General features: G+C 35.0%; 1 protein-coding gene across 4 annotated transcripts in view; it reads right to left on the bottom strand.

Annotated features, from left to right (window-relative positions):
• LOC118742292 (gastrula zinc finger protein XlCGF57.1) overlaps window positions 1-19485 on the bottom strand; it is an 88734-nt gene that overhangs the window by 58487 nt on the left and 10762 nt on the right. The window lies entirely within an intron of this gene.

Here is a 19485-nt window from a genome sequence, read left to right as displayed (position 1 = left end):
GAAAACACAATCAAAGTTTTATCAATTCATACAGTTGATATACAAAATAACAGATGGAAAGCCACATATCTTTGCAATCTTTGGGAAGTTTGCTTATCTGTTAGATTCAACATATTCTACTTATCAAGTTTATTAATTGCATGATGAAATCTCCAAAAACGTAAATTTTGAATTACATGTCTATATTATTAAACGTGCGATATGTTCTCAACATTTTGCTACCACGGATATTAGCATTAGCCAGAACAAGACCATACTCTCCAAAAGTGCAGTGCCGCGAAATGAAAGGTAATGGAAAACTGTGTTGGTCAAAACATAGAAAAGGAGTGTTTTTTTCTTCCAGCCTCCAACTTGGGGAACGCTTCGGAAACGAAGAATACTTAGATCAATACATGGAGTTTTTGGATGGGTATTACTTTAATGCTTTTCAATTAGTAATGTTTCGATGGGATTGTTGAATTTATTAAATAAAAACATTTAATAATATTAGTTCTCAGTTTTTGGGGTAGGGGTGAGAAATACCATAAACGTAAGTGCACATACCATTATCCATTGTATTTAGAAGTAAAATTGCATTATTTTTATGCACATATTTTCAATACATACGTAGTATGTATAGCATGTACTAGACTTGTTTGGTTTCGTCTACGAAGCCTATAATATTTACACCCATTAACTCTGAAAGAAATTCCCATCTCGCAATTCCTTAATTTATTTTTAAATATTAACAATGTGGTAACGTTGCTAGCCAGATGAACAGAATAACGAAGCTTCAAAAATCCCAGTATCCCTCAAAACGATGTTAATTGCATGATTCAATTATTAAAGGTTTTGTAAGTAGGGTTCTGTAAGTACTTTGGAAGCAGGAGGAAACGTGCGATATCACTTTTCAAAAAGTAGCGAAGTTCCACAAAAAGGTATTCATAATAGTGCATGGTAGTATTTGCTTTAATTATTTAATTGAAACCAGCTTATTAACATCGAATTTAACCTCTGATTGTTATAAACAGGGAACGGATTTTATGGAAATTGCCTTTTTTTCTGCTAAAGAGATAGAGTATATTCGATTAAGGATGTCCGCGATTTAGCTTTCCCTGATTCCATATATACACATTTGATGTTGCCTTTTTTGCCTTTTTAAGATATTTGCCTTTTTCGTCTTTTCTACCTAAAAGGCCAGTATGCAGCTCTCAAGAAAAGCAAAAACTCCATATAAAATTACGTACAAGAAGTGGATAAGGAATTTTCTTGTGTCAAATTTACTTAAGGCAGTGCGCAGTTCTTTAGAAATTTGCTACGCTTTCTAGTGCGGTTTTCTAAAGTTTTGTGAAAAAAGAGTACAAGGCAACCCATGTTTGCAACAGAAATATATGCCCGTTCCATTATTTCTTGAGGAAAGAGTGCGGCAACAGGATGAGAAGTATCAGATGTCAATTTTTTTTGTACATGTGGGATACACTTCCAATAATTTTCACTTTGTTTAAAAGAAATTTTATTTAAGACTTTTACCTTTGTGAACTTTGTCTGATATCAAATTTATTAAAATTTCTTTCCCAAAGGATACAATCATCTTTTCAACTAAATATTCTATATTTTTGGTGACCCCGACACACACACAGAAGAAAAATGTCTGTAAGCCGATCTCCTGTTCCTCCAGCGAATCCCCCTAGAGGAGATGGCATATCGGATAATGTAGAGGTCAGAGCGGTAACGGTATGCAAGCTACGTCCCTTTTGGTCCGAACAGCCACAGCTATGGTTCGTTCAGGTGGAAACTCTTTTCACTTTCGCGAATCAGGAGAGATGAGACAAAATACGCGCACGTCGTCGCTAATTTAGGTGCAGTACATTTGTCGGAGACCTTTTGCTATCTCCACCAGAAGACGATAAATATGAAGCCATCAAGCAACGCCTAATATCATCTTTTGCCATTTCGAAGGAAGCGAAGTTAAAGAAATTGTTTGGAGGTTTGGTGATAGGAGATCAGAAGCCGACACATTTTTTGTAGTCAATGAAAGCATTGGCAGATGTTTTAAAAATCCTCTTTCTTGACCAGTTGCCGGACAATGTTCGATCAATTTTGGCTACAAGCAATGCAGAGCTTACGGAGCTGGCGCAACAAGCTGACAAATTACTGGACATTTCTCGCCCACAGATAGCAGCCCTATCAAATACTAATAGCGTGATCAATCAATTGTCTGCAAAAATGGAAGTTTTAGATCGCAAATTTAATGAAGTAGTGCACGGGAGAAGTAACAGTAGAGCGAAATAAATGGTAAGTAGAAATAAAAGTAGTAGTAAGTCCAAAAGGAAAGATTGGTGTTAGTACCATAATCGTTTCGGCATCAAAGCATCTAAATGCATTCAACCGTGCTCATATAAACAACCAAAAAAACTAGCAAAAGTTTCGGGTCCCGCGGCGCTCGAAATTTTATCAAGTACTAGTCGCCTTTAAGTAAACGATCGTTTTTCAAATCTCTCTTTCTTAATTGATACTGGTGCTGACGCTTCTGTCATTACGGCAACAAATTTAACAGTTCAACAGCTTACTACATAGGTGTCCATTGAAACTTTATGCCGTCAACGGCACTGAAATCAAAACGCATGCTATGAAGTTTTTAGAATTAAACTTTGGTTTAAGACGTTCATTTAGTTGGATTTTTATTGTCGCTGATGTTACACACCCTATTACCGGGTCTGATTTTCTTAAGCATCCCAATTTACTTCCGGATTTACGCAATGGTATTCTAGTAGATGGTACAACCTGCGTTGAAACTAAAGCCTAGCTTACGAGAATTGCGTCCGTTTCTGTTTCACGCATACTGAAGGACAATTCAGAATACATATCAAAAAATTTTAAGACAATTTCCTGAGGTTATAAGTATGAACTCTTCTTTAAAACACCCAAAGGAGACTCTTGCTTTTCATTTCATTGAAACTTTCGGAAAACCTGTTACTGCGAAAGCTCGAAGATAAAATCCTAAGCGCTTGGCAATTGCGAAGAAAGAATTTCAAATTCATGTTAAACCAAGGTATCATCCAACCTTCTAAAAGTGCCTGGGCTGACCCATTGCACATGGTCCCTAAGAAAAATGGGGATTGGCGGCCCTGCGGGGATTACATGTTTTTAAACAAAATAACCTTGCCCAACAAATATTCTATTCCGATTACACTGTGTAAGACCTTACATACAACTTGAATTTAGGAGAAACATTTTTTAAAATCTGCATAGTTTGTCGCATCCTGGTACCAAAGCAACAAGGCGTTTGTTTACCCAAAGATTCACATGGCCCTCTATTAATAAGGACTGTAATCAGTGGGTAAAGTTTTGTTTAAAATGCCAACAAACAAAAATTAATCGACATACCAAGTCGGCTCATGGAAATTTTATAGCGCCAACACAACGATTTTCCAACGTACATTTGGATATAGTTGGGCATTTACCTCCTTCTGAGGGCAAGAGATATCTTTTTACTATAGTAGATCGTTTCACTCGCTGGATGGAAGTAATCGCTCTTAGCACAATTACTGCAGAGGAAATCTGTTGAGCATTTTATGTCAATTGGGTTTCTCGTTTTGGCTGCCCAAGTACTATTCACACGGATAGAGGTAGGCAATTCACATCCAATGTGTTTTGCAATTTGGCAAAATTAATAGGTTCGAAGCTTTACCATAGCACGTCTTTTCACACGCAAGCAAATGGAATGGTAGAGCGCCAGCAGCTCCTATTTCACATGAAAACTCGCAATGGACGAAGGCACTCTCAACAGTGTTGATGGGATTGCGTGCTTCATTTGAAGAGGATATTCAAGCATCAGCAGCTGAGCTCGTCTACGGTGAAACAATTCATTTGCCCGGCGAATTTTTTAACGATGTGTTTGAACGTCTAGATACGCAAGGAGAAGTTCTAAGTAATTTACGACGTTTCATAGCAGAAATGAAACCTATTCCAGCAAGTAATCATACCAAATTCGAGCCCTTTGTTCATAAGGATTTAAAAGATTGCACGCATGTGTGGGTGCGATCCGAACTTAAAAAAAAGACTAGATTTTAGATATGCAGGACCTTTCAAAGTCGTCGAGCGGAACTCTCAAGTATTTTAAAATTCAAATTGGTCAAAAAGAAGAATCCATTTCCATCGATAGATTGAAACCAGTTTTTTCAGATATTTCCAGTTTATTAGCGGTTCATGCAAATACAAATTTTAAAACTGTTTCGTTTAAACTATGTTAAACTAGGAAGGGTGTAATGTGGGATACACTCCCAATATTTTCACTCTGTTTAAAAGAAATTTTATTTAAGACTTTTACCTTTGTGAACTTTGTTTGTTATCAAGAAAAAATTTATTAAAATTTCTTTCCTAGAAGATACAGTGGCTCACAACTTATTTCAACCAGTGTGAGTTTCGAAGTTCAAGTTATTATAATATTCAAGCTAGACCGAGTATTAAAAAAAAAATGTAAAAGCAAACCAATAGACCAATGATGCTACTATACCAAATTAATTGCATTTATTTTTAAAGATGTCTTTTAAACAATTTTGTAATATAAAAACCAAAAATAGTGCTAACTACAATATCACAGCTTATTTCAACCAGGTATATTTGGTCGAAGAAGCCATCGTTTTTCATGTAAAATTCTATTTTTTTTTTTTCAATTTTGCCGCCATTTTCGTACGAAGCTATAACATCTTAAAAATTTGTTTGAGATCGAATTTAATTATAAACGGTTTTTTCGAAGATGGGACGACGCACCACCATTGAGCAACGAGAGTTGGTCCTCAGCCACTTCAAAAATGGACCCTCGCGCCGGAAAATTGCTGAAATGGTAAATGTAAGCGACTCAACGATACAAAGCATTATATCACGATTTGTGCGCGAAAACAGAAAGCGCAACAAAGGCAGAATCGCGCCAAACTAAATTTTCAATGGTTCTGATGAGCGTTATATTTTGCGTAAGATAAGGGAAAACCCCAAGCAAACGGCCCCAAACTGGCAACTGACATAAGTAATGAGCTGGGAAAGTCAAGCAGTGCGGAAGCGGTTCGTAAAGTACTGCACAAATACGGATTTAATGGAGTAGCACGTAAAAAGCCCTTCATCGGCCAATAAAATCAACAAAGCCGCCGTTTTGCAAAAGCGCATGTTCACAAAGACTCCAGTTTTTGGTACCAATTGTTATTGGCTGACGAGTCGAAATTTAACATTTTTGGCTCCGACGGCCCGTCGTATGTATGGCGCAAGCCAAATACTGAGCTGCAGAATAAAAATTTGAAGGCGACAGTAAAACACGGAGGTGGACACGTCATGGTTTGGGCTTGTATGTCAGCAGCATACGGTTGCCAGACGTACTGATTTTATCAGTACAGTACTGAATTTTCAACTCTTGTACTGATTTTATTAATTTCTTCAATCAGTACGCTAATGTCCTGATTTTCCAAAATTTGTGCTGATTTGTACTGAATTTTCAATTCAAACAAAATACTTTAAGATTTTGTTAAGCTTTTTATATAATGTTGGAACTTCCTTAAACTGAAAAAAGTATGAAGAAAATAATTTAATTATAGTTGACATGTTTCAGATAATGTTTGATATGCCCAAGAAATTAATTCAACAAGAAGACCAATTGTTTTATGGGCATATCGCCGAGGCGTTACGTACCAGTCATGATACAATAATTTTTAGAAGGTAGTTTCACTTCAAAATTTTTGACATAAACCGTGTCTGTGACAAACACGCAATGTGGCCACTGCTACGATATAGAACTTGGGGATTATCGCTTGTTATTTTAGATATTTTTTAACAGAACATGTAAAGATTTATATGTTTCATAACTGATCACTTAATTTTTAATATAAATATACGTATTTTATACATACATTTTTGCCACTGCTAATCACATGAATAAAAATCATAAAAATGAAAATATAACAGCAATATTTCTTGTTTATAATGGATTAGATCCATCGCACACCACGGACTTTATCGGCCGCCAATTTAGATGTGCTCGCTAGTCTTTCCATTGCATCACAACTTATTGGTCAGAGCGATTAAGGTGGTGTAATGTGCGCACCTCCATACATCTTCGTGTACATATTTCAAGCGAGCCCTATCATTTAAATAGGCGGCCGATAAAGTCTGTGGTGTGCGGTGGCTATTATAGCTGTGTCCTTACATCTATTCCGTGTGTTGCAATATCCACGAAAGCAGCAGTTAATTTTTTATGAAGAAAATTATTACAAAATATTCGAAAATTTCTCTACTTATATGTTTGGCTTTTCTTTGTTTTATTTTTCCAACGTCAAAAGCAGGATTTTTTTTTTGAAAAAGTTGGCACAACAAAAAATACGAAACACGTTTTCTGTCAGATAGAAGAAGAAGTGAAACTACCTTCTAAAAATTATTGTATCATGCGTACCAGTTGCGATAATACGACGGAGTATAAATTATTTAATAGCTTTTGCCTCTAACTTACAATTCTTTTTTCACAATTTACTGACATTGTAAAAGAGTTCTTCATAAAAGACATAATGTTAGATACTCTTTTTAGCGAATTCTTAGTCTTTCAAAATTTTTCCGTAGTAGAAATTTAAAATTAATTTAAGCTATGAGGAAATATAGATAAGGTCCTTAAATAGTGCTACCTTCCCACAGCTGGAAAAAAATATCTTATTTTTTTTTAATACCACACTCAAACAAAGAAACTGAGAGGATCTTAGGTATAAAGTTTGATTCCTGGCTTAAATAGAGAAACAGGCTTCTAATTAAATCTTTTTAAAATGAATTTCAACTTAAAATGTATAGAACCTCGTTGACTATTTAAACACTGAAGATGAAAAAATGATCTCATTATTGCTATTCAATAATATCGCAAATCTATATATATAAAAATGGTGTGAAAAATGTATAGTAATTCATCAATTGAGAACGGTTGGGTCGATTTGGCAAAATTTTTCTTTTAATTGTTCGCAATTTCCAGGAGAAGGTTTTTCGGATAGAAAATTTTGGGAAAACTTTCCGGGAAAGTCGAAAATTGATTTTTTTGTATGGAATTTTTTGCGCAATTTCTTCGGGATGGCTTTCGAATGGTAAAATAGAAAATTCTGGAAAAGTCAGAAAAATCCAGAAGAACGCGAAATATTTGAATTTTTTTCGACGAAATTTTGTATTTTATCGCATGATTTGATGATTTTGGACAATGTTAAGGTGGAAAATTCGTTGTGAAGCTTGGAAACTTTCGGATAATTGTGAAATTCATTGTGAACATGAATCAATTGGGAACAATTTTCTCATAAATATGTTTCATAACCGATTCGAATGGTTGCTGCTTTTTTGCAAAGGTGTTTAGAAGGAGTGCACAAAGTTTTAATTTTTCCGATACAAGGGGCAGCGGTCGAGCTACGCTAAAAAATGCATTTGGTACGTAGGTAGCCTTTTGACTAAATTAGCATATATGATCCATTTTTCCCGTTAAGTGGGCCAGGGACCGATCTATTCGAGAAAGTCTTATTTATGGACCGATTTTCTTGAAATTTGGCACGTAGGTAGCTTATTGTCTGGGTTAAAATATAGGATACTTTTTCTGATAGGTGGGCCAGATACCGATCTATTGGGAAAAATCTTATTTATGGTGCGACTTGCTTGAAACTTGGCACGTAGGTAGCTTATTGTCAGGGTTAAAATATTGGATACTTTTTTCTGATAGTTGGACCAGGGACCGATCTATTCCAAAAATTCTTATTTATGGTCTGATTTGCTTGAAATTCGATACCCGTATTATAGATATGCGTAGAATAGAATTGAGTCATTGTTTTACAGTTCGAAAGGTGTTTGAAGGCGCCGCAAACATGCGGGTATTGGCTATTTAACAGTAGTTATTACACACGCCAACAAAAATAGAAACAAATTTGATGCAGCTAATGTTAACGCTATTTTTGACGTAAGCATAAAGTTTCCGTCAGCTCCAGATTTTAAGAAAAACCAGGTCAGTGTCAAAGAATCGCGATTTTACAATATTTGAGAAGCTCTAGCAAAGAAACAAAGGGTGGTAGAACCTCCCACTTAGGCTTAGATTAAAGAAATAAAATCTCGGCTACTATCCCTGCAAATTCCTGCACCTTTGCTTGATGGTCACTTATAGTTATTTGTTGAACAGGAAAAACTGATTTTGGGAAGTTTGAGTATCTAACGCAATTAAGCAAAATTCCACTTACATAGGCTTAAATTAAGGCTTGGACTTCTGACTTCAATCCTTGAAAATACCATTCCTGCACCTTGACCCTGCGGTCCTTGCTTTACGTTGACTAAACAGAATGTGGATCAATGATACTCACCAGTTTGGAAATTGCCACCAACTAGACTATACAGATTCAAGACGGATTCATTATCGAGCCAGCCGCAAGGACTTCTTCCCGGTATAACGCTTTCATCAGGTTATTTAAGACGGTAATGGAGGATATGCCTTCTGTCGACCACAAAACCAAACGTGAACGTGAATTGCTGGCGAAAACGTTGGACCAAATATTTCAATAAAAAATTAATTTTGGGCGGGACGAAGTTCGCCGGGTCTGCCAGTATAAAATAATTTATTGGCTTCTGTGTACAATTATGTGTATGCTCATGTTAAAATGAATAACATTTTATTTTTTTATGAACTATATTTTGTTTATATATCTACCAAAATATTGTTAAAAACAAGTACTCTGGCATTTTACATTCATAATTTTGCTTTGAATATAAATGTACCTTAAAGTACTGATTTTTTTAGCATGAAAAAGTCTAACGTACTGATTTCGCGCATATAAAATTTGGCAACCCTACGGCAGCAGGTGTTGGTAACTTGACATTTATAGAAGATACGATGGACAAAACATTGTATGTATCTTAATATTTTCGTTATTCGTTAACATTTTCGGTATTATCAAGACAATGACCCGAAACATAAGTCGGGCATTGTTCAATCGTGGCTTATATGGAATTGCCGGTGGAGCCGGCTCAATCACCTGATCTGAACGTGATCGAAAATTTATGGGCGATATTAGATCAAAATATTCGCAAACATAAAATTTCAAGCAATAACGATCTGAAAAATGCTTTATCCGAAGAATGGGCAAAAATTGGTCACGAGATAACACGGAGATTAGTCCAGTCGATTCCAAAAAGATTGAAATCGGTAATAGATATGAAAGGAGGACATACAAACTAGTGAAACCTCAGCTGCTTGAAATAAGCTGTGACGTTATAGTTTGCACCATTTTTAGTTTATGTATTAAAAAATTATTGAAAACACAGCTTTGAAAATAGATACACTTAATTTGGTATTATAGCAATATTAATCGACTAGTTTGCATTGAAATTTGTTTGATATTCGGTATATATAAAAGCTACAATCACTTAAAGTTCTAAATTCACGTTGGTTGAAATAAGCTGTGAGCCACTGTACAATCATCAATTAAATATTCTATAGACACATATTATGTACGCAGGTATGAAAAAACTCGCAACTTCTACAGTTTTGGGGTTTCCATTCTCAAATTTTTACAGCTTACTCCATAAAGTTTGACAACTATTCAGGTTGAAAAAAATTAAAATCAAACATGATGAAGTTAATAAAAATAAATAAAAATCAAACATGATGAAGTTAATAAAAAAAAGATGCGATTTTTTAATGCAATTTTTTATTTTAATCTATTTCACACTCTCGTGGAAAAGGTAATTACTCACATTTTGATACCTTAACTGAATTTCTCCGACAAATAGTTTATTAACTGCAAACAATTGAAAAAAGATACTTCTCCGTGAATTCGAAACTTCGGGAATTTTTTTTCGAGATTTTCGAATATCATGACGAAATAAAAAATAGGTGTCTTCTTTTTTTCGATAAAAATATGTAAAAGTGTATACATATTTCACCCCAAAAAATATATTGAGGTGTAAATATTGTATGGAATGGCCCATATATACCAAAGTTGCGTACGTCAGACCGTGTATAACTGGAGAGTGGATGGTCCACTTTGAGCTATTTTTTGCTGTTGTTAATTTTTTTTTGCTTGTAAATTCTTTGCGGTACCATTTACGGTTGATGGATATGAAGAAATTATTTGTTTGTGGAAAAATTATATAATCTTGATAAAAAAGACGCCAAATAAAAATATTTGGCGCTTACTTTTCTCTCTCGCTTTTGGGTCGATTGCCTCTAATACGGTAATACGAATTCTTTGATGTTGCACTTTTAGGGCCAGTTTTCGTAGCAAGTTTAAACTTAGATCACGTGTTTAAACTACAGCCGTGCACTGGAAAACTGGCTCTTAGTGTTCGGGGGACATTATGCAGCCGATCACATTATCAAACTTTGGCTAACACCGTCGCGATTGGCGATTCGTGCTGGTCGAACTCAGGAAGAATGAAAAGAGCACGCAGCTACCGAACCAATGCGATAGGAACGCGATCTACGCCGTCAAATGAGAAGTTCCGTACAACATCGCGTCTGTGACTAAACCGAGCCCATGGATACGGTATAGCAATATTATATTGCGTCAAAGTCTCATTCGGAAACACCAATATTGTGTTGTGTACGTCAATGCCTATATATGTACCTTCGTTGACTCATTTACCAGAACCATTGCGCGCTTTACTTGGCAGAATTTCCACGAAAGTTGACAATACATATTGGCATTTAAAGGAATTTCGTCTCTTTAGCCTACATTTAATTTCTGTAAATCAACGATTCTCACACATTTTGTCTTGTCGCCAGCGAATGAAGAACAAACATTTCTTCAAATTTAAAAAGTAAAAATTTTTTTACTAAAAATTTCAAAATGTTTTTAAAAGTTGCAAAGAAATTTGGAAAATAAATGTCACTATTTTTGTTTATAGGGGTAGGGTGGGAGTGTCTTTGATAAAATTAGAGTAAGAAAATTTATCCTACAAAACCTTTCATTATTGAATCATGGTTTATTGAAACTGCCCTGCACTGAAAAATAATAATTTGCTTGTTTTTAATTAAATTCGGCCAATTCATGTCTACAAGAGAATGACAAGTATGAGCACATAACAAAAATTAAATTTTTTTATTTCTATCAATTTTGAAACACTTTGAAATTTGTATGTATTGGACCCTCAGTTCTCCGTCTTTGTATGTTTGGTCTTTATGTTGAAGTTCCGACATTGTATGTTTTATAAGAAGAGTTTTGTGGGTTAATTGAAATAGGTATTAAAATTTTTGGTCACACCCGTCACAGTAAATATTGAAAAAGTTAAATAAAACACACAATAAACACTTGATACGTTCCAGCCATAACAAAATTACCGCAATTAATATTCAGCCTCATTGGGTAAGTCGTAAATTAGGCTAAATTGTACGACCCGACAACATTGGCATTGTCTACTGTCGTGCTGAAATAAGTAAACGACGAAAATCGTCGAAAACACGCAGTGCTGTCAAGTGTTTCCGTTTTAATACACTAGTCGAGTGGAAATTTTAGGCAACGACGTGAAATTTTCGATGCGATTCGACTCTAGAAAAAATACTTACAGACGACACGACTCTTGCAATGAGGGTGAATATAGTGAAATTTTATGAACTACTTTTAAATATCCAAGCAATTAGTAATATAAAATATTCGGTCACCCCCGTCACACCAACGTTTAAGTGCAATTTTTTTAATGTCAAACATAGAAAGCGGGAGGAAAGGAAGGAACTTAAAGAAATTAAAGATAGATATGAACTACATTTAGCTTTAAAGAGAGAAAGGAATAAAAAAAGAAGAGATGCTAAGAAGATGATGATGGGTAAAGTCATTTGAAGGAAAAAGGTAAAATGATCAAGAAACAAAACGAAAGAGCAGATAACGGGAAAATAATGAAAAGCTAATTTTAAGCTATTTGAATACATTTAAAATTGGAAGTTGGAGTGCAATGGGGTATAGTCGTTGTTCTGGGTATGGATCTAGTTTCACAGCTATACTAAATACCGACTCTTGCGTCCTCGCTCACGCACTCTGGACAACGTGAGCAACCCATATACGAGAAACCAAATCGATCATGTTGTGATAGACGGAAGGCATGCTTCCAGTGTTTTAGACGAACGTACACTCCGAGGGCCAAACATCGACTCGGACCACTTTTTTGTTGCAGCCAGCAAAAAAAAATGTACACCCAAAAATGCAAGGAAAGCTTAACGTCGAAAAGCTGCAGTCACAACAGGCGGCTACTGCATTCGCTACTCGACTCTCACACCTATTCTCAGAGAGCACTATTCAACAAACCGACATATGCGAGTAGTGTTGCCAGAATTTTTTGGACGAACCGGCTAAATTGGCAAATAAAACCGGCTAAAATGTTTCAACTAAATTTCACATGTTTTATTTAAATAAATCACGAGTGAAAAGACTATTTCTTGGAGAGAAGTTACAAATTCGAGCCGGAAAAAATTTTGCCTGCAAGAATTTGCAATTGGGAAAAACATATGATTGTGGCACATGGTTGGATTTTTTGCCGACGATAATTTGAATAAACAAGTTCGTTAAATTTATAAATTTACCAACTGGAGCGATTTTAAAATGAAAAATGTAAGTTAATACTTGTTTACTTAATTAATTTAGTTATTTTCAATGATTTGAAAGGTACTCGGCAAAAAAAAACTGTATTCTTAATCGGAATGCAATCTCAACCAGAGTCGATATAGTAAACCCGACAAAGAAATTGAAACCTATGTTGAAGAAAGTCGGACTGACAAGATATATACACGTAGATCCTGTTTTTTGCCCCTCTGAAAGAATTTTAAAAATTCTATACAAATTTATTTTGTTTGAAATGAAACCGTGGACACTAAACAGACAGAAAATTGCAAGTTTCTCTACATGAGAGAGAATTTGGGAGCATTTTTTCTTACTATCTGATATTTTGAGTGATAATTCTCGCTGGATTTTCTACGAACAAACCTATTGTCTTCCCTACAAGGCCTTTTCAGACTGACCGATTCTCAAAACACTCAAATAGAGACCAATACACATAAAAAACGCTGTAAAAATTTCCCTTCAATTTTAAGGCAGTAAAACAACGACCTTAAGTTAACATCAACCGGGCCATATGTTGACAAGGGATGCAAAATCACAGTTACACAAAAGAACAGGTCAGATTTTTCAGAAATCCCTTTAATTCTGATGTAAAATATGATGACAAAAGACTGCAGATCTCCCATTTAGATGACCGGTCATATGACCGCCAGATGTCTCGTAGTTGGCATTCGGTTTTTGGAATTTAAATAAGTTCTCAGCAAAAAAGTTTGTTTAAAAAAATAAATATCGCTAGCTTAGAAAGAAAAGTAGCTAAGTCCCATTTCAAAAATTTTACAGGAGAGGAAAAAATCTTCCTACAGCCATTTTCTTTAACTATTTCTCAAGACTTTGAATCAAACATTTTGCGCGTTTAAAGCAAAGCAAAACTCCATAAGAATCAGAAGGATTCGATATTTATTAAGAGATGTCGTATTATTTTGGCCTTATCGGATTTGTGGTGCTTCTTTTGGACTTAGCAAATTTTCCTTTGATTTCTTATGAAGAGAAAAATATAAAACAAGTACCTTTATAATTTTCGAAACGATGCCTATTCAATTTCTCTAACCTCCTATGTCAAAATATGAGTTTTCATAAAAAGTGGACTTAGCAACTTTTCACTCTAAGCTAGTGATATGTGTACATAGTGCTTGAAAATATCTATTTTCCCTCACCTTAAACCTTTGGGAGTGGGCAAAAATGATGTTTTATAATTTAGGCAGAATTGAATATGCGCTATCTGGGAAGACAATATCTACATGTAATATTTATTCTGTTTGTTGGCACTATATCCAAACACAAACGCATCTTAAGTGTCTTAACAGTGAAACAATTTCTTATTTTCTAAGATTGCGAATAAAACTTCACACATAAAATTAAGACATTTATAACAAACATTTTATGAAGAAGGTCCCTTCTTCATTTAAAATAAAAATAAGCGAAATCGGCCCAATTTCATACAACCCTGCCTGACATGAAAATTTTCTCCACGATAAGGCTAGTAGCCATTTCTAAAAGATTTTGGGTCGCTTAGTCAAAAATGGAAACATATATATATATTTGAAATTTAAGAAAACAAAGCAAATAGCAAAATCGGTTAATTTTTTTCTGCAAAACGACTAACAAATCGGCTGCCGGCTAAATCGAAATTTCTCCGGCTAAAATGGCAACACTGTATGCGAGCAGTGGAACCACATATCCCGTTCATTAAGTACTGTCGCCGAAAAGGTAATCGGATTTCAGCGAGCCCGAAAGAACAACTGGTACGATGAGGAATGTCAAGAAGCTGCAGAGAAAAAAGACGCCGCCAATAGGGAAACGCTGCGATCGGGCGCAACGCGAGCCATGTGGGACCGTTATAGGGAGTGCGAAGAGCTTGAAATGTTGGCCGATAAGAAAAACAACATACATACATACGCCAGAAGTATTCTCCTATTTATGATAGTACGGATAACCAATAAGTGATTGTTTTATTATTTTGTTACGCGATTATCTTTATTAATGAAGTCAATAAAAACATTTATTTCTTCAAACTTCCCAAGTTTTCATACTAGGTCACACCCGTCACACTTTTGAAAGTTTTTTTTTTTTTTTCGAGATAGTAGTATTTAATCAAACCAAAAAGACTTTAAACAACGAACTACACAAAAGTTATTGTGTGTGTTCTACGGAAAATTTTACAGAATATGTCCTGAAAGTTATAAATCATTTAAAGCTCAAATTTGTAAGGACATACTCGTCACAATCTTCTGATGGCCATTCTGAGCAGAAATCGTGTTCTTTCGGTATCTAGCTATTATTAAACGCTTTTAAACTTTACAACCTTGGAAATCCCACACTTTTTTGGATTATAAATTTAACAGTTTTGAATTATAACCAAAAATGTGAGTATCATGATCACACCCTACACAATAGAATTACCCATATTTAAATAAGCATCATTATTGCTTGTACATACATACATAAGTACATCATTATTGCTTGTACATACATACATAAGTACATCATTATTATTTCTTTGAAATGCAAAAACTAATTCACATAATTTCCATGATAAATTTTCAAAGCCTGACAGCCTTAAACTTTGCACTATTTTTGCCTTTTTTGAAACTGAGTTATGAATATTAAAGGAACAGACTTTTGCATCCACACAGTTGGTTAACTTTGGCACCATTCGTAGCCACCTTTGGCCAAAGAAATGTTCAAAGTTAATCAGAACAAGCAAAAGCAAGCCTGCATTGAGCAGAGTTGGTTGGAGTGGAGTTATTATAACAAATCTTTTACCTTGGCTCATATATGGAATGCGTATTGATAACGCAAAATACATACGTATGTAAATCAATTTAATAAAAAGTTGCTGTGCTCCACTAAGTTTAGTGTTCCATTTTTTTACTATCATTTTTAGGGAAGAAAAAAATGTTTCACTAGGCTGAGAAATTTTTTTTCACTTTCTTTTCGATTGTTAATTTAAGACGGAAATTTTCAATTTCAATGGGCAGGTTCAGAATGCGCAACAGCCCTTCTGAATGGGTTGTTTTGTACTTCTGATCAACTGCACAGTTGCGTGTTAGATGATCGTAATATTTTTCTGATCATTTGAAGCAATATGTTGTGTGTTTTGAATTTGACAGCTAATGTATTAAGCCGTTCGGAAGACGCATTACGATCACTGATTTTTTAGCAACAGTTGCGCTCGACTTCTGCGCCTTCTGAACCTACCCAATATCACTATTGTATAGTGAGGCTGATATTTTGGAATTCACCACTAACAGGTCTATTCTGCACGTTAAAGGGCCCATATATGATATCAGAATGCTGGTGCCAGTCGATTGACCGTGTATGTTCTTGTGGTGTGATTATACCAGATGCTGGTGCTACATCAAAACGATTTGATATTTTTATAGCTGTAACAAGCACTTTCTGCGGCCAAAAGCCCAGATTTTAGTTTTTACTTTCAAAATTTTTAACAGGCGGACTTTATTCTAGATACTCTAATTAGAAAATAAATTATATTATATTATATTAATTATATTATTATAATTTGTGGTTTCGGTTTTAGTTTGTGCTGGGATTTTATTATATTGAACTGCAGTGCCACTCGTATGTTTTGCGTATGTATATAAAAAGTTTGCAGTGGGATAATTTTAGTAATGGAAAAAAATACTAATGGTATGTACTATTGACCGTAACAATCATGATTTAAATACCATTTGTGTTTTTGAAAAATTGTCTGTTTCAAAGTGCATGTTATGATTATATAAATTTAAACATATTGTGCTTGTTTCGTGGAGTGTGACTTTCTGTCCGATCTCCTCCGATACGATAAATATATCTGATAAAAGGGCATTATATCAACTTTAATTTGGTGTGTGGATTGTCTGCTGCAGCTTGCTGCTGTTTGATAAAATTACTATTTTCAGACGTCATCAAAGTCAAAAATTAACAAATATTCAAGGTGTAGATGGACCGGAAGTTCATTTTTTTAAATGGGACATACAGTGACGGACAAAACTGTAACATGGTGTAACACTTTACTTCAGCCATCGCTATCTTTCCAAGTTCTAACGACTTTCATAATTTTGTTGTATATTCTTATTGGTACACCTGTACTTCCTCTCTCATAACGATTTGAAGTCAATACAACAACAATAAAAAAAACCAGCATACAAAAATGTAAATTAGGGCAAATGTTTCAGTTTTGCACTCACTCTCAGTTTTGCCTTTTACAGTTATCTCTTACTTAGTTGGAAGTCAGATGACTTTCTGTATTGCAATTTATTGAAGAAGTGAGCACCAGTAAATAATATAGTTAATCATGAACCATAAATGTAAATAATAGATTTACTGGGGAAAGGCGCACCAAAAGTGGCAAAAAAAAATGTGGAATTTGCTACTTGAAAATGTTAAGACTGAGAAAAAATATTGCCTAAAGTGTTCCCAAGAACAAAGGAAGGTTGTCAAAAAATATTACGGTCCGATATCTTGTGAACTTAGCAGCAAGTAGCAATGCAGCCGCTATTTCAGAAGCGCTTAAGGTATTAAACTTTAATGCAAATCAGTAGACAGCGAGGCGAAGAATTGCCAAATTGGACGCAAAGGATCACAGAAGAAGAAAAAAGCAAATTTGATCAAAATATATGTGCGAGTGTGGCAGCGTTTTGCTGCATCGCACGAAACCCGGACCGTTGCCTATTGGGATATGTTACGCCGTTCAGAATGCAATAAAAAAATATTTTTAAGTTTCAATTGAAGGTTATTTGGTCTGACAAGATTAAATTAATCGCTTTCAATCAGATGGCCGGGCATGGTATTGGATCAAAGACCCAAATTAAGCCTAAGCGCATCATGTAAGGCAAACTGTGAATCACAGTGGTCGGTCAATAATAGTTTGGGGTTGTATTTCAAAAATATTGTTGGTCCGTTAGTACGCATTATGCGTAAAGAACAGTATCTGTTCATATTTCAACAAAATTTGCAAGATGTAGTCGAAAAATTAGAGTTTCTGCTGAAAAATCACCCAAAACATACTGCATATGTTCGCAAAGACTGGATGCAAAAGCAAAAATTTCCTATTTTGAAATGACCTCCACAATCCGCGGATATCGAATCCGTCGAAAATTTGCGAAATCAACTAAAGGCGCAGCTTACTAAGTATGCAAGTCCGTCCAATGTAGTACATGAGCTATGAAAGCAAACCAAGGATATATGGGAGGCTATACCTCCAGAATTTTTACAGAGATATAAATAAGGTATGCCAAATTGCATCCAGGAACTAAAACAAGCAAAAGTATATTGAACATTGTGTTAACAATTTTTTTTTTTCGTGAAAAAGTTATTAAAAATATATAAGTGCAAAACTGTAACATATGCCTTCATTTACATTTTTGTCTGCTGGTCTTATTATTGTTGTTGGATTGACTTCAAATCTTTATGAGAGAGGGAGTAGGGGTGTACCAATAAGAATATACAACAAAAGTATGAATGTCGTTAGAACTTGGAAAGATAGCGGTGGCTGAAATAAAAAGTGTTATACCAAGTTACAGTTTTGCTCGTCACTGTACATACATTCTTTTCCCACAGATTTGGGTACTGCGGACAAAAATACATAACATTTGTCAGAAAAGTTTCCGGTCGAAACCGCATGCTGGTGTTTTTAATGGTGAAATTAGCTCTATTTTTTTAAGTAAAAAGTATTTTGGATTTTGCACTATAGTATGCGGAATGAAATACGAACTGATGCAGTAATGAGAAACAGCTATATTTTCGGATGCAACAAATATTGTTTTTCCACTGACATAGATATTGTCGAAATTTCCAAGAAAAACTTTTATAGGAAAGACTCATGTTCTTGACGATTGACCTGTTTAAGTTTTCAGGCATAGTGCGGAGGGCTTTTTTAATGCTAATTTGAGTTATTATTTTTTTAGTCATGTAGGCGATAATTAGTTCAGAGTTATATTTAGGTGTCCTTTTACGGGTCCCCAATGAAAAATATTTCCCTAATCCGTTGTACAAAACCGAAATGAATCTAGTGCAAGCAAATTTCGAGAAAGCGCTCATAGCCGCTTTTAATTTTCCTTTTCAACATTTAAAAAACTTTGGGTAAAGTGGTTTGCACTTATTTCACTATATCCCTGGCTCTTGCATAGTCTGTAATGTTTTGTTGCTTACTTTGCACTTTATTGTCATTATAGGCTATGCTTTTTCAGAGAGATCAAGCAATTTATGATTCTTGTTACGGTCTCACTTCGCTGCTATGTGAAACATGTTTTTTTCGCACTCATGGGTGTTCCTTCTACTGTTTTCCTATTCTTTAATGCCGACATTTCCTTTGTAAATTAAGTTTAAGTCTCATAGATAAAAAATGAAAAAGGACGTTACTTTTTGCGACACTGAGTTTCGGTATACAAAATTTACAAGCAAATTTTCAGAGTTCGTTCGCTTTCAAGGAAATTATTTAAGATAATTTTTAGTGGAATGCTTGTTAAAATTGCACAGTCCATTTTGGTATACTTAGTTCGGATCCTGTGTTTACCAGCATTTTTTAAAATCTGCTTAGAAATAGCCCGTATTTCATTCCGCATACGTTGTATGAGTCGAAGCCGTGTTTGTGAAAGACTAAAGTTCACTATATTGCAGTTGTGAATTTAAAAAAAGTATTTCGTCACTAGACACGAATAAAGGCGCGAACTCAAAAGTTGACCGCGAAATAAGGCGCATAAAAAAACTTCAGCGAAGATAGACTCTTAACATAGTTGACGGCGAAGAAGGACGCGTAAACTTATTTTCGCGGTCAACTATGTTTGCGGTTGTAATTGTATGTACATTCCGTAGAGTTTTTGGCGAATAATGCTGAAGTGACAGTCCTTGGCCAAGTATAAATCTATGATTACGCGTCTTTCTTCGCCGTCAACTAGATTACGCGTCTTTCTTC

Source organism: Rhagoletis pomonella, unplaced genomic scaffold (assembly GCF_013731165.1).
Source record: "Rhagoletis pomonella isolate Grant_MI unplaced genomic scaffold, Rhpom_1.0 Rhpom_scaffold_00007, whole genome shotgun sequence".
Lineage (NCBI taxonomy): Eukaryota > Metazoa > Arthropoda > Insecta > Diptera > Tephritidae > Rhagoletis > Rhagoletis pomonella.
This window is presented reverse-complemented; position numbering and strand designations above follow the sequence as displayed.